Source organism: Macaca mulatta, chromosome 11 (assembly GCF_049350105.2).
Source record: "Macaca mulatta isolate MMU2019108-1 chromosome 11, T2T-MMU8v2.0, whole genome shotgun sequence".
Classification (NCBI taxonomy): Eukaryota; Metazoa; Chordata; class Mammalia; order Primates; family Cercopithecidae; genus Macaca; species Macaca mulatta.
In genome coordinates, this window is record NC_133416.1 from 33,997,788 (window position 1) to 34,011,380 (window position 13,593).

Below are 13,593 nucleotides of genomic sequence, written 5' to 3' on the forward strand. Positions count from 1 at the left end.
GTAAACTACATAAATGATCTTGTATGTATATATTAGAAATACAGGCCCACAGCGGTGGCTTATGCCTGTAGTCCCAGCCCTTTGGGAGGCTGAGGTGAGCCTCACTTGAGGCCAGGAGTTCAAGACCAGCCTGGGCAACATGACAAAGCCACATCTCTACTAAAAATACAAAAATTAGTTGGGTGTGGTGGCATGTGCCTGTAATCCCAGCTACTCAGGTGGCTGAGGCAGGAGAATCGCTTGAACCCAGGAGGTGGAGGTTGCAGTGAGCCAAGATCATGCCATTGCACTCCAGCCTGAGAGACAGTGAGGCTCTGTCTCAAAACAAAAACAAAAACAAAAAACCCCACAATGTTGGGTAATTCACTATTAAAGAGTAATTTATCAATTAAGAAAAAATATGGAGCACGAATTTCCATTTCAGCATGTCATCCTCTCACAGGAGGCATGCTAATCTACTTTGTATCATCCAATTTTTTTTTTTTTTTTTTTTTGAGACGGAGTCTCGCTCTGTCGCCCAGGCTGGAGTGCAGTGGCCGGATCTCAGCTCACTGCAAGCTCCGCCTCCCGGGTTTACACCATTCTCCTGCCTCAGCCTCCCCAGTAGCTGGGACTACAGGCGCCCGCCACCTCGCCCGGCTAGTTTTTTGTATTTTTAGTAGAGACGGGGTTTCACCATGTTAGCCAGGATGGTCTCGATCTCCTGACCTTGTGATCCGCCCGTCTCGGCCTCCCAAAGTGCTGGGATTACAGGCTTGAGCCACCACGCCCGGCTGTATCATCCAATTTTAATATATATGCTAGGCCGTGTGCGGTGGCTCACGCCCATAATCCCAGTACTTTGGGAGGCCAAGGCGGGCAGATCATGAGGTCAGGAGATCGGGACCACCCTGGCTAACACGGTGAAACCCTGTCTCTACTAAAAATACAAAAAATTAGCTGGGCGTGGTGGCAGGCGCCTGTAGTCCCAGTTACTGAGGCAGGAGAATGGTGTGAACCCAGGAGGCGGAGCTTGCAGTGAGCCAAGATCACGCCACTGCACTCCAGCCTGGGCGACAGAGTGAGATTCTGTCTCAAAAAAAAAAAAAAAAAAATTATATATATGTATATGTATATATATGCTGAAGCAAGCACAATTTACCAATTTTTTAAAGGAGAATTATGTCAAATCAAAAACTGTGATGGGACCAGGCAAGGTATCTCATGCCTGTAATACCAACACTTTGGGAGGTCAATGTGGGAAGATTGCTAGAGGCCAGGAGTTTCAGACCAGCCTGGGCAGTATAGCAAGATCCTGTCTCTTAAAAAAAAAAAAAAAAAAGGAAATTGTGATGGGTGTGAGACCTTATCCTACTTGTATAGTCATAAATAAGCACATAGAGATGATAAATAAATAGATACTAGCTGAAACATCAGGTCTCGGAGTCAAAGATCAGAGCTTTACTCCCAGCAATAAGAGTAGCCACAGTGACTTTGCTGAGTTGTCCTCAAGCCTGAGAGTTCATATGGGAAAGAGACTCTCCTCAAAGGAGAGGGAAAAAGCTTTGTTCCCTAAGGTAAACATATTTTCCTTAGGAACAGATTCTCACCTTTTGGAATCTAAATCTCTATCTCTACTGGGAAGATAAAACCAGCCTCTTTGAGGCTTTTCTCCACTTTTGACATGCAAAGTCATGGAGAGAGAGTTCTCTACATTCTTTCAGAAGTCTTTCTAGGGAGGAGGGGAAGTTCCCTATCCTGGAATGTAAGGCTCTGCCTCCAGGTAAGATAAGAGAAGTTTTATTATCCTTTAAGTGGAAGCCAATGGCTCCATAATGAAGGTTGTAGAGAACAAATATTTACAGGGGAAATGAAAGTAAGCATTCTTATTTTAATAGTAGATCAGTATCTGTGGTTCAAGAGGCTGAAGTTTTGCAGGAACACTGAGTAATACAGGGAAAATGTATTTCCCACAGACTACAGGGCAAAACTTCAGAATAGATAAAAGTTGACTTTCGTAACACACGGACATCCCTTCTGCCCTCCTTCCCCCACATTTACTGCATCTTTTCTTTGATCTTTGGTGCTCTCACGGGACTCTACCCTGTACTTCTATTTTGGGGTATGGATCCCCTCCCAAAGACTCTGTTACAAGATTACTTTTCCCATATTTTAAATCCCATACTTTTAGAGTAGCTCATCTCAGCTAGTTGTTAGAAGGAAAGCAAACTAAGTCAAAATTAGTCATCAGTGAATTATTAGCTTTTACTACTGCAGGAGATATATTTTTTTCAAGAGTACCAATACTTGTCATGTGGATGGGAGATACTGTAAAAATAAAGTGAGGTGGAAAAAAAAAGTTTGTGAAAGTATACTTGTAATACATAAAATACCGTATAAATGAAAGTAGATTTGTGTAATAATTCTAAACCAAAAATAAAATTCTAAGGCCCCCCAACCATCTGAATGGACTTTCTCCTGGCCAGGGCACTTTTAAAATTTAACCGGGAAGACTGGTTTAGGCCATAATGGAAAAGTGGGGGCGGGGGTCAGACATGCCTTGTTATACCTCTCTGGCATTAACATCAACACATAATTCAGTCCGATAAGAAATATTTTACAGCCTATTCTCTCTGAAGCCCACTAACTGAAGGCCTCCTCTGCAAATCAGAACTTTGGTCTCCATAATCCTTCATCTTAACCCAGACATTTCTTTTCTATTCATCCCAGGTCTTTAGATAAACTCAACCAATTGTCAAGCAGAAAAATTTTAAATCTACCTGCAGCCTGGCAGCCTCTCCTCTAACCCCCCCTTCCAGTGGTCTCGCCCTTCTGAACCGAACCAATGTATTTCCTAAATGTATTTGATGGAAGTCTCATGTCTCCTTAAAGTGTGTAAAACTAAGCTGCGCCCCATTAGCCTTGGGCACACATTCTCAGGATGCCCTGAGTGCTGTGTCACGGGCCATGATCACTCAAGTTTGGCAGAATAAATTTCTTCAAATATTTTACAGTTTGACTCTTTTCATTGACATAATTATGCACCCAGACCTGGGAAAGAGAAGACACTTATTGCAGTGTATTTTAATACAAATTGTGTTGACTTCCTGCGTTTTAGGGCATAGGTCTTCATTTTCCTGCCTCTGTTTCATGACCACAAGATAGCTGCTGCACCCACATGTCAGGCCTCTGAGCCCAAGCTAAGCCATCATATCCCCTGTGACCTGCACGTATACATCCAGATCACCTGAAGTAACTGAAGAATCATGAAAGAAGTGAAAATGGCCCATTCCTGCCTTAACTGATGACATCCCACCATTGTGATTTGTTCCTGCTCCACCTTAACTGAGCGATTAACCTTGTAAAATTCCTTCTCCTGGCTCAGAAGCTCCCCCACTGAGCACCTTGTGACCCCTGCCCCTGCCCACCAGAGAACAACCCCCTTTAACTGTAATTTTCCACTACCCACCCAAATCCTATAAAATGGCCCCACCCCATCTCCCTTCTCTGACTCTCTTTTTGGACTCAGCCCACCTGCACCCAGGTGAAATAAACAGCCTTGTTGCTCACACAAAGCCTGTCTGGTGGTCTTTTCACACGGACGTGCGTGATACCACAGACTCACATTTACATTCCTGGCAGAAAGAGGAATATAAAGTAAAGGATGAAGAGGCAAAAAAGCTTGTCTTTTTATTCTGAAAAGGATACTACCCTCAGAAACCACCACCTTCATCTTACTGCTAAGCGCGGCGCCACATGACTAGCACAAGTGCAAATAGGATGGGAAAGTGAGTTTTTAAATTGAACACATGGCTATTTCAAATAAAAGCAGGGTTGTATTATGAAAAATGGTGTCTCTCTCTGTGTGTGTGTGTGTGTGTGTGTGTGTGTGTGTGTGTGTGTGTGTGTGTGTAGAGGGGATATTTTTTAAATAGGAAACTAATAGCGTTAGCTCCATCCAGCAATTTTACCTCCAGGCATTTATCCTATAGTGATATTTGAGGACTAAGCTCTGATTTTTTTCCCCCAAATTCCTACCTAAGGGGTCTGGGGAGTCATGCCCTACAAATGATCAATTCTCATCAGATGGGTTTTATTTAATCCTGTATGTTGTGACTTACTTTCCAATCTGACTCTGGCATAACAAGGAAGAAAATCAAAATATTTTTACCACAATACGTGTTTCTCTGGCATGCCTTGAAATTGCCCTGCAAAGCCTCTTGTGGGAAAAATCCACATTCCGTAGAGAATCCCCTTCCTCCTTTGTTTTCCTTCCTTCCTTTCCAGATCCAGGAGATAATCAGCTAAGAGCCAGGCACCCTTCTAAGTGCAATAAGAAACATTTTGCAAACTGCTCTCCCTGAAGTCTGCTATCTGAGAGCTTCCTCTGCACAATAAAACTTGGTCTCCACAATCCTTTATCTTAATCTGAACATTTTCTTTCCACTGATCCCAGGTCTTCAGATAAACTCAACCAACTATCAACCAGAAAGTGTTTAAATTTACCTGTAGCGTGGAAGCCCCGGCTTTGCGTTGTCCTGCCTTTCTGAACCAAACCAATGTATTTCTTAAATGTATTTGATTGGTGTCTCATGTATCCCTAAAATGTATAAACCCAAGCTGTGCCCCAACCACCTTGAGCACATGTTCTCAGGACCTCCTGCAGGCTGTGTCATGGGCCATGGTCACCCATATTTGGCTCAGAATAAATCTCTTCAAATAGTTAACAGAGTTTGACGCTTTTCATCAACATATCCACCGTGGCAGAATCTGTTGGTGTCCCCACCTCAATCCCTGGGGATCCCTGCTACCATTTTGTGGTGCCCATTCCCCCAGGAGCTGTGGGCACTGCTGGTAATGGTTTCTACCTACAACCCCAGGGGATTGGACTTGCATGATTAGAGCCATCTGGACATGAGGTTCATGGGAGTCATGTGCTGCTTTAACCAGTGACTGTCTATGGTGGGGTACAAATGTTCTGGTCTCTTGCCTAAGGACAGAGAGATTCTGCTTGCACTTTATGCTTCAGGGCTCCCGGTAGGAACAGGCTGAGTCTAGACTTCCCCTGAAACCATCCTTGCGTTCCTTCTTCCCCTCCCCTGGCCTGCTTCCCTCCCTCAGTCTCCTAGATTTCTACCTAGACTACTTTCCTAATAAATCACTTGCCTACTAAGCTCCACCAGTCTCAGCTTCTAGGGAAATAGACTGAAGACACTCACGCATGCACAAAATAACATATACAAGGTTATCCATTGCTTTATTATTCATAATAGGAAAAGACTGTTAACAAGCAGATGTTCATCACTAGGCTCCTGGTTAAATAAAATACAGCTGCCCCAGGAAGGAAACTAGGGGTTCAGGAATAGGGTGAAAAGTAAACTTTCACTGAACTTTTAGTTCTTTCTGAATTTTTTTTTTTTGAGACAGAGTGTCCCCCTCGCCCAGGATGGAGTGTAGTGGTACGATCTCGGCTCACCACAACCTCCGCCTTCTGTTTTCAAGTGATTCTCATGCCTCAGCTTCCTGAGTAGCTGGGATTACAGGTGTGCATCGCCACGCCCGGCTAATTTTTGTATTTTTAGTAGAGATGGGGTTTCACCATGTTGGCCAGGCTGGTCTCGAACTCCTGACTTCAGGTGATCCACCTGCCTTAGCCTCCCAAAGTGCTGAGATTACAGGCGTGAGCCACTGTGCCCGGCCTCTTTCTGAATTTTGAAGCATTTGGATGTATGGCATTTTTTTTTTTAAGATGGAGTCTCGCTCTGTCACCAGGCTGGAGTACAGTGGCGAGATCTCGGCTCACTGTAACCTCCGCTTCCCGGGTTCGAGAGATTCTCTTGCCTCAGCCTCCTGAGTAGCTGGGACTACAGGCGTGTGCCACCATGCCCGGCTGATTTTTTTATTTTCAGTAGAGACGGGGTTTCACCATGTTGGCCAGGATGGTCTCAAACTCCCGACCTCAGGTGATCCTTCCGCCTTGGCCTCCCAAAGTGCTGGGATTATAGGCGTGACCCACCACGCCTGGCCTGCTTTTTTTTTTTTTTTTTGAGACAGAGTCTCACTCTGTCGCCCAGGCTGGAGTGCAGTGGCACAATCTCAGCTCACTGCAAGCTCCGCATCCCGGGTTCATACCATTCTCCTGCCTCAGCCTCCCGAGTAGCTGGGACTACAGGTGCCTGCCACTACGACTGGCTAATTTTTTGTATTTTTAGTAGAGACGAGGTTTCACCATGTTAGCCAATATGTTCTCAATCTCCTGACGTGATCCGCCCGCCTCAGCCTCCCAAAGTGCTGGGATTACAGGTGTGAGCCACTGCGCCCGGCCTGGCCTGCTTATTTTTTTAAAAAAATAAAATTAATGTTAAAATAATTAATTAAGGCTGGACACAGTGGCTCACACCTGTAATCCTAGCACTTTGGGAGGCCGAAGCAGGTGAATCACTTACGCTCAGGAGTTCAAGAACCAGACTGGGCAATATGGTGAAACCCCATCTCTACAAAAAGTAAAAAAAATTAAGCGGTGTGGTTGTGCATGCCTGTATTCCCAGCTACTTGAGAGGTTAAGGTGGGAGGATCACTTGAGCCTGGGAGAGCAAGGCTGCAGTGAGCTATGATTGTACCACTGCACTCCAGCCTGGGTGACAGTGAGATTCTGTTTCCAAAAAAAAAAAATAATAATAATAATCAAAAAATCCACTAAACAAGTAAGTTGGATACTCAGGTGAAAATCTTAAGTGTAAGTACCTAAACAGTCTATTGAATGACCTGTGAAGCCAAGGGCTCTTAATGCTATGACCAAAGAGGGAAGCTCCCTATAAGATGCCAGCCCCTCAATAGTGCACTTTTTCTGAGAAGATATAAGACAGCCACTGAGAATTATGATGTAATAATTGACTGGTAAGGTGGGGAAGTAAATGTGTCTCAAAGTTTTGCTTTTTAAAAATGACAAGTAAATAGTAATAACAAAACTGTTATTTATGGAGGGATGAGTCTGTGGCCTATCTCTCTTCCCTTTTATGTCTATGTTTCTCACAGTCATCTACACTCCCTGTCACCTTGTACTTATTCCTCTGACACTGCAGTCTAGCTTCATCCTCTTCCCCAAAATGACTCTTCCCAAGGCTATCAATGACTCCTTTGTCTTTCCCTCCAGTGGCTGTTTTTTAATCCTCGTATTCCTCAACTCTCAGCAGCATTCTGTGACATGATGCTCTCCTGGTGTTCTGCCTACATCTTTTTTTATTTTTTTATTTTTTTTTTGAGACAGAATCTTGAGAAACTTGGACATGTGAAGACTGGCAGAAGCTATAATCCCAGCACTTTGGGAGGCTGGGATTATAGCCTCTGTCTCTCTGTCCCCCAGGCTGGAGTGCAGTGGGGCCATCTCGGCTCACTGCAAGCTCCGCCTCCCGGGTTCACGCCATTCTCCTGCCTCAGCCTCCAGAGCAGCTGGGACTACAGGCGCCCGCCACCGTGCCCGGCTAATTTTTGTATTTTTAGTGGAGACGGGGTTTCACTGTGTTAGCCAGGATGGTCTCGATCTCCTGACCTCATGATCCGCCTGTCTCAGCCTCCCAAAGTGCTGGGATTACAGGCGTGAGCCACGGTGCTCTGGCCTTTTTTTTTTTTTTGATACAGAGTTTCGATTAGTCCAAGCTGGAGTGCAGTGGTGCGATCTCAGTTCACTGCAATCTCTGCCTCCTGGGTTCAAGCGATTCTCCTGCCTCAGCCTCTCCAGTAGCTGGGATTACAGGCACCTGCCACCAGGCCCAGCTAATTCTTTTTTTTTTTTTTTTTTTTTTTTTGAGACAGAGTCTCTCTCTATCCCCTAGGCTGGAGTGCAGTGTCGCAATCTTGGCTCACCGCAACCTCCCCCGCCCAGGTTCAAGTTATTCTCCTGCCTCAGCCTCCTGAGAAGTTGGGTTAGAGGCGTGTGCCACCATGCCTGGCTAATTTTTTATTTTTGAGATGGAGTCTTGCTCTGTCGCCCAGATTGGAGTATAGTGTCATGATCTCGGCTCACTGCAACCTCTGCCTCCTGGGTTCAAGCAATTCTCCTGCTTCAGCCTCCCCAGTAGCTGGGACTACAGCTGTGCGCCACCGTGCCCAGTTAATTTTTGTATTTTTAGCAGAGACAGGTTTCACCATGTTGGTCAGGCTGATCTCGAACTTCTGACTTCAGGTAATCTGCCCGCCTCAGCCTCCCAAAGTGCTGGAATTACAGGTGTGAGCCACCACGCCCAGACAATTTTTGTGTTTTTTTAGTAGCTACGGGGTTTGACCACGTTGGCCAGGCTGGTCTCAAACTCCTGACCTCAGGTGATCCGCCCGCCTCAGCCTCCCAAAGTGCTGGGATTATAGCTTCTGTCAGTCTTTACACGTCCACATTTCTCAAGATTCAGACTTAGGCAGGCTTTTCTTATCTCCTCTCTCTTTAACCATATCCATGGCTCTGATTACCACATGTGGATAAATACATCCCCAGTTCTCCTCTGAGCTCCTATTTTCTTTTTCTTTTCTGTTTTCTTTTCTTTCTTTTCTTTTCTTTTTTTTTTTTTTTAGAAGGTCTCACTCTGTCACCCAGGCTGGAGTATAGTGGTGCCATTGTGGCTCATTGCAGCCTTGACTTTCAGTGCTCAAGTCATTCTCCTGCCTCAGCCTCCCAAGTAGCTGGGACTGCAGAGATGAGCCACCAAGCACCAGCTAATTTTTGTATTTTTTTTGTAGAGAAAGGGTTTTGCCATGTTGCCCAGGCTGGTCTCAAACTTCCGAGTTCAAGCAATCCACCTGCCTTGGCTTCCCAAAGTGCTGGGATTACAGGCACAAGCCACGGTGCCCACCCTCCGAGCTCCTATTTTCCTTTCCTTTTTTTTTTTTTTTTTTTTTGAGACGGAGTCTCACTTTGTCACCTAGGCTGTGGTGCAGTGGCGCGATCTCGGCTCCTGGGTTCAAGCCTCCTGGGTTCAAGCCATTCTCTAGCCTCAGCCTCCCAAGTAGCTGGGGCTACAGGCATGTACCACCATGCCCGGCTAGTTTTTTTTATTTTTAGTAGCGATGGGGTTTCATCATGTTAGCCAGACTCATCTCAAACTCCTGACCTCACATGATCCACCCACCTCAGCCTCCCAAAGTGCTGGGATTACAGGTGTGAGACACCGCGTCCGGCCTGAGCGCCTATTTTCAACTGCACATTTAACATTTCCACTTGGATATCCCAGTGAATGGCACCAACATTCACCCAATTTCTCCTTTCAGGAGCTTGGGGACCATCTTTCTCTTTTAGTACTCATATCTAACAAATCACCAGTTCCATCAGTTTTATCATTTAAGTATCTTTCTAAACTGTTCATTTCCTTCCATCTTTACTGTCACCACCCTCATTTTAACTACCTCATAGTTTCTCACCTGGATTAGTCCAAAAGCCTTTTAACTTCTTTCCGCTTTCAATCTTGTTTTTTCTCCATTGCATTCATCACACTGCACCCAGAATAATCTTTTTAAAATGTCATGTCACTCCCTTCAGTAAAATCTTGCCATTGATTTTCAGTGCATTTCAAATGAAGTCCAAAGTTCTCACCGTGGACTCCAAGGCTGTGTGATCTGGCCTTTGCCTGCCTCTCCCATCTTGTTTCACAGCCCTCTCCCTTTGGCTGCCTGTAGGTTTCTTCCTCAGTAGTGGTTCTTTATTGTCTCAGGGCATCTGCTTTTGTCGTTTCACAGTTGTTAACATTCTTCTTTCTGCTTTCATGTATTTGGCCTTTTCTCAGTGTTCAAGGGGAGGGGGGAGGGATTGCATTGGGAGTTATACCTGAAGTAAATGACGAGTTGATGGGTGCTGACGAGTTGATGGGTGCAGCACAGCAACATGGCACAAGTATACATATGTAACAAACCTGCACGTTATGCACATGTACCCTAGAACTTAAAGTATAATAATAAAAAAAAAAAAATCACTTTCTCAAAAAGCCCTCTCCAGGCTGGGCACAGTGGTTCACACCTGTAATCCCAACAATTTAGGAAACCAAGGTGGGAGGATCACTTGAGCCCAGGAATTCAAGACCAGCCTGGGCAACATGGTGAAACTCCATCTTTACAAATTTTTTTTTTAAATTAGCTGGATGTGGTAGCGTGCACCTGTAGTCTCAGCTACTCAAAAGGCTGAGGTGGGAGGATTGCCTGAGAGGTTGAGGCTGCAGTGAGCTAGGATTGCAGTACGGCACTTCAGCCTGGGTGACAGAGCAAGACCCTGTTTCAAAGAACAAAAAGCATCTTATTCTTGGTACTTGTAATCTGTAAACACATCTATTTACACATGCACATACGTCTATACGATTACATATTAAACATGTAATTATGTATTCATGTGTTTATTATCCATCTCCAACACCCACCTCTATCCCAAATGTCAACTTCATAGAGGCAGGGACCTTATTAGTCTTGTTTACCAGTGTATTCCTTTCAGCTAGAATAATGCCTAGCACGCAGCAAGAAAAGTAAGAAAAATGATGTGGGGAATCTTTTAACAAATGTTTATTCATTCAAAGATTCCCACATCATTTTTCTTTCTTTTTTGCCTTCTAGTTACATTGGCTTTCAATTCTTTTTTTTTTTTGAGACTGAGTCTGGCTCTGTCGCCCAGGCTAGAGTGCAGTGGCACCATCTCGGCTCACTGCAATCTCCGCATCCCAGGTTCAAGCGATTCTCTTGCCTCAGCCTCCCGAGTAGCTGGGACTACAGGCACCCGCCACCACGCCCAGCTAATTTTTTGTATTTTTAGTAGAGACAACGTTGCAGCGTGTTGGCCAGGGTGGTCTTGGTCTCCTGACCTCGTGATCCGCCCACCTTGGCCTCCCCAAGTGCTGGGGATTACAGGTGTGAGCCACCGCGTCTGGCCTCAGCTGAAAATTTTTTAAGAATTCAAAGCTTGCCCGGTGCGGTGGCTCACGCCTGTAATCCCAGCACTTTGGGAGGCCGAGGTGGGCAATCACAAGGTCAAGAGATTGAGACCATCCTGGCCAACATGGTGAAACCCCGTCTCTACTAAAAATATAAAAATTAACTGGGTGTGGTGGTGGGCACCTGTAATCCCAGCTACCCAGGAGGCTGAGACAGGAGATCACTTGAACCTGGGAGGCAGAGATTGCAGTGAGCAGAGATCTCGCCACTGCACTCCAGCCTGGCAACAGAGCCAGACTCCATCTCAAAAAAAGAAAAAAAGTTCAGCTGTTACGGTGGCTTATATCTATAATCCCAGCATTTTGGGAGGGTGAAGCAGGAGGCTCACTTGAGTCCAGGAGTTCAAGATAAGCCTGGGCAACATAGTGAGAGCTCCATCTCTACAAAAAAATACAAAAATAGCTGGGCATGATGGAGCACACCTGTGGTCCCAGCTACTCAGGAGGTTGAGGTGGGAGGATTGCTTGAGCCCAGGAGTTTAAGGCTCCAGTGGGCCATGATTGCGCCACTGCCCTCCAAGCTGGACAACAGAATGAGACCCTGTCTCGAAAAAAAAGAAAAGAAAAAGTTATGTAACTTTCTCTTTCACTTCCTTAGAATATGCTATTTGCTCTGCCTGATAAGCTCCCTGCCACCACATATTTAGTTAATGACTACCTACTTTCTAGGTCTCAGTGTAAATGCTACTGCTTTAGCTTTGCTACTCCTAACATTGTAGAGAACGTGAGGTCACTGTTATGTAATCCTCTAAAACCTATCTTTTTCCTTCATAGCACTTATGATTTGTAATTATTTTTATTTATTTTTGTTTGGCTGGGTTTTTTTTTTGTTTGTTTGTAATTATATTTTCTTGTTGGTCTGTTTGCTCTAGACCAGAGATCAGCAAACTCCAGCCCATGGGCCAAGTCCAGCCTACCACTTGTTTTATAAATAAAGTTTTATTGGAATACAGTAAAATTCATTCATTTATGTATTGCCCATATGGCTCCTAAAATATTTACCATCTGCATTTTTTTTTTGTTTTGAGATGGAATTTCGCTCTTTTTGCCCAAGCTGGTGTGCAATGGCGCGGTCTCAGCTCACTGCAACCTCTGACTCCCAGGTTCAAGTGATTCTCATGCCTCAGCCTCCTGAGTAGCTGGGGTTACAGATGTGCACCACCACACCCAGCTAATGTTTATATTTCTAGTAGACATGGGGTTTTGCTATGTTGGCCAAGTTGGTCTTGAACTCCTAACTTCAGCTGATCTGCCTGCCTTGGCCTCCCAAAATGCTGGGATTACAGGCGCGAGCCACTGTGCCCAGCCACCAGCTGCTCTTTACAGGAAAAAGTTTGCTGACCTCTACTCTAGACTAGACTATAATCTCTGTTAGGACAAAGATGATCTTTTCTTACACACTACTAAAATTTAAAGAATTTCAGTAAAAACTAGTGAAATAAAATGAATAGTAATCACTCTGCTAAGTACTTTACATGTATTACCCACATTAATTTTATGAGAAAAGTATTATTATCTACAATCTACACATGAGGAAACTGAGGCTCAGAGCCATCTGGTGAGTTGCCCTAAGGTCACACAGCTGATAAGTAGCAAACTGATGTTTGAATCTAAGTTTAAAACAATGTTTCTTTTTAAATTTTTTTCTTTTTTTTGAGACAAGAGTCTTACTCTTGTCGCCCAGGGTGAAGTACAGGTGTGAGCCACCACGCCTGGCACTTCTTTAAATTTTTAGACGTAATTAATTGATACTACAACTAGTCAGTGAAAGTTCGATAAGGAGCATCTTATCATAACACAATTAATTACTATTAATTAACTACAAAAGAAAAATAGTAATTGACAGTGAAAGCACCAATTAATCAAAGTTAATAGCACCAATACTGGGGCAAGCCGACATCATTTTCTCCTGCTGTACTGCAGTGAGATGGTCGTAATAGCTCTTATATAGTTTTTCTGCCAAAAATGAAAAATCTGAATCTAATCAAAAGGAAATATCCAACAAAGCCAAATTGAGGGACCTGTTACAAAATTCAAAATGTCACATAATCCAAAAGACAAAATTTTAAACTGTCAACATCATGAAGGACAAAGAAAAGCTAAGGAATTTTTGCAGATTAATGGAGACCAAAGAGACATGACAACTAAATGTACTGTATGAACCTAGATTGGATCCCAGACCAGAGAATCTTCTTTTTCTATAAAGAACATTATTGGGACTATTGTGAATCAGTGTTACAAATTGTGGGTAATTAAATATAGCTACAGGGAACTGGGCAAGATGGCTCATGCCTGTAATCCCAACACTTTGGGTGGCCGAGGTGGGCAGGTCACCTGAGGACAGGAGTTTGAGACCAGCCTGGCCACCATGCTGAAACCCCGTCTCTACTAAAGATACAAAAATCAGCCACGCATGGTGGCAGGCTAATCCCAGCTTGGGAGGCTGAGGCGGGAGAATCGCTTGAACTCAGGAGGTGGAGGTTGCAGTGAGCCGAGATCGCGTCACTGCACTCCAGCCTGGGCAACAGAGTGAGACTCTGTCTTCTAAATAAATAAATAAATAAATAAATAAAGCTACAGATTATTTGTATCTCCTCCTGAAAAGAGGTGAAATCTATTTACCCACCTCTTGAATCTTGGGCTGGTCTTGTGACTTACT

The 13,593-nt window shown here is 44.4% G+C and overlaps 1 long non-coding RNA gene and 1 other non-coding gene across 2 annotated transcripts in view; both read right to left on the reverse strand.

Annotated features, from left to right (window-relative positions):
* LOC144332814 (uncharacterized) overlaps nt 1-13,593 on the reverse strand; it is a 57,483-nt gene that overhangs the window by 7,137 nt on the left and 36,753 nt on the right. The window lies entirely within an intron of this gene.
* LOC114671162 (U6 spliceosomal RNA) lies at nt 395-500 on the reverse strand. The gene has a single exon (XR_003721051.2). It is a non-coding gene; the product is annotated as a U6 spliceosomal RNA (small nuclear RNA).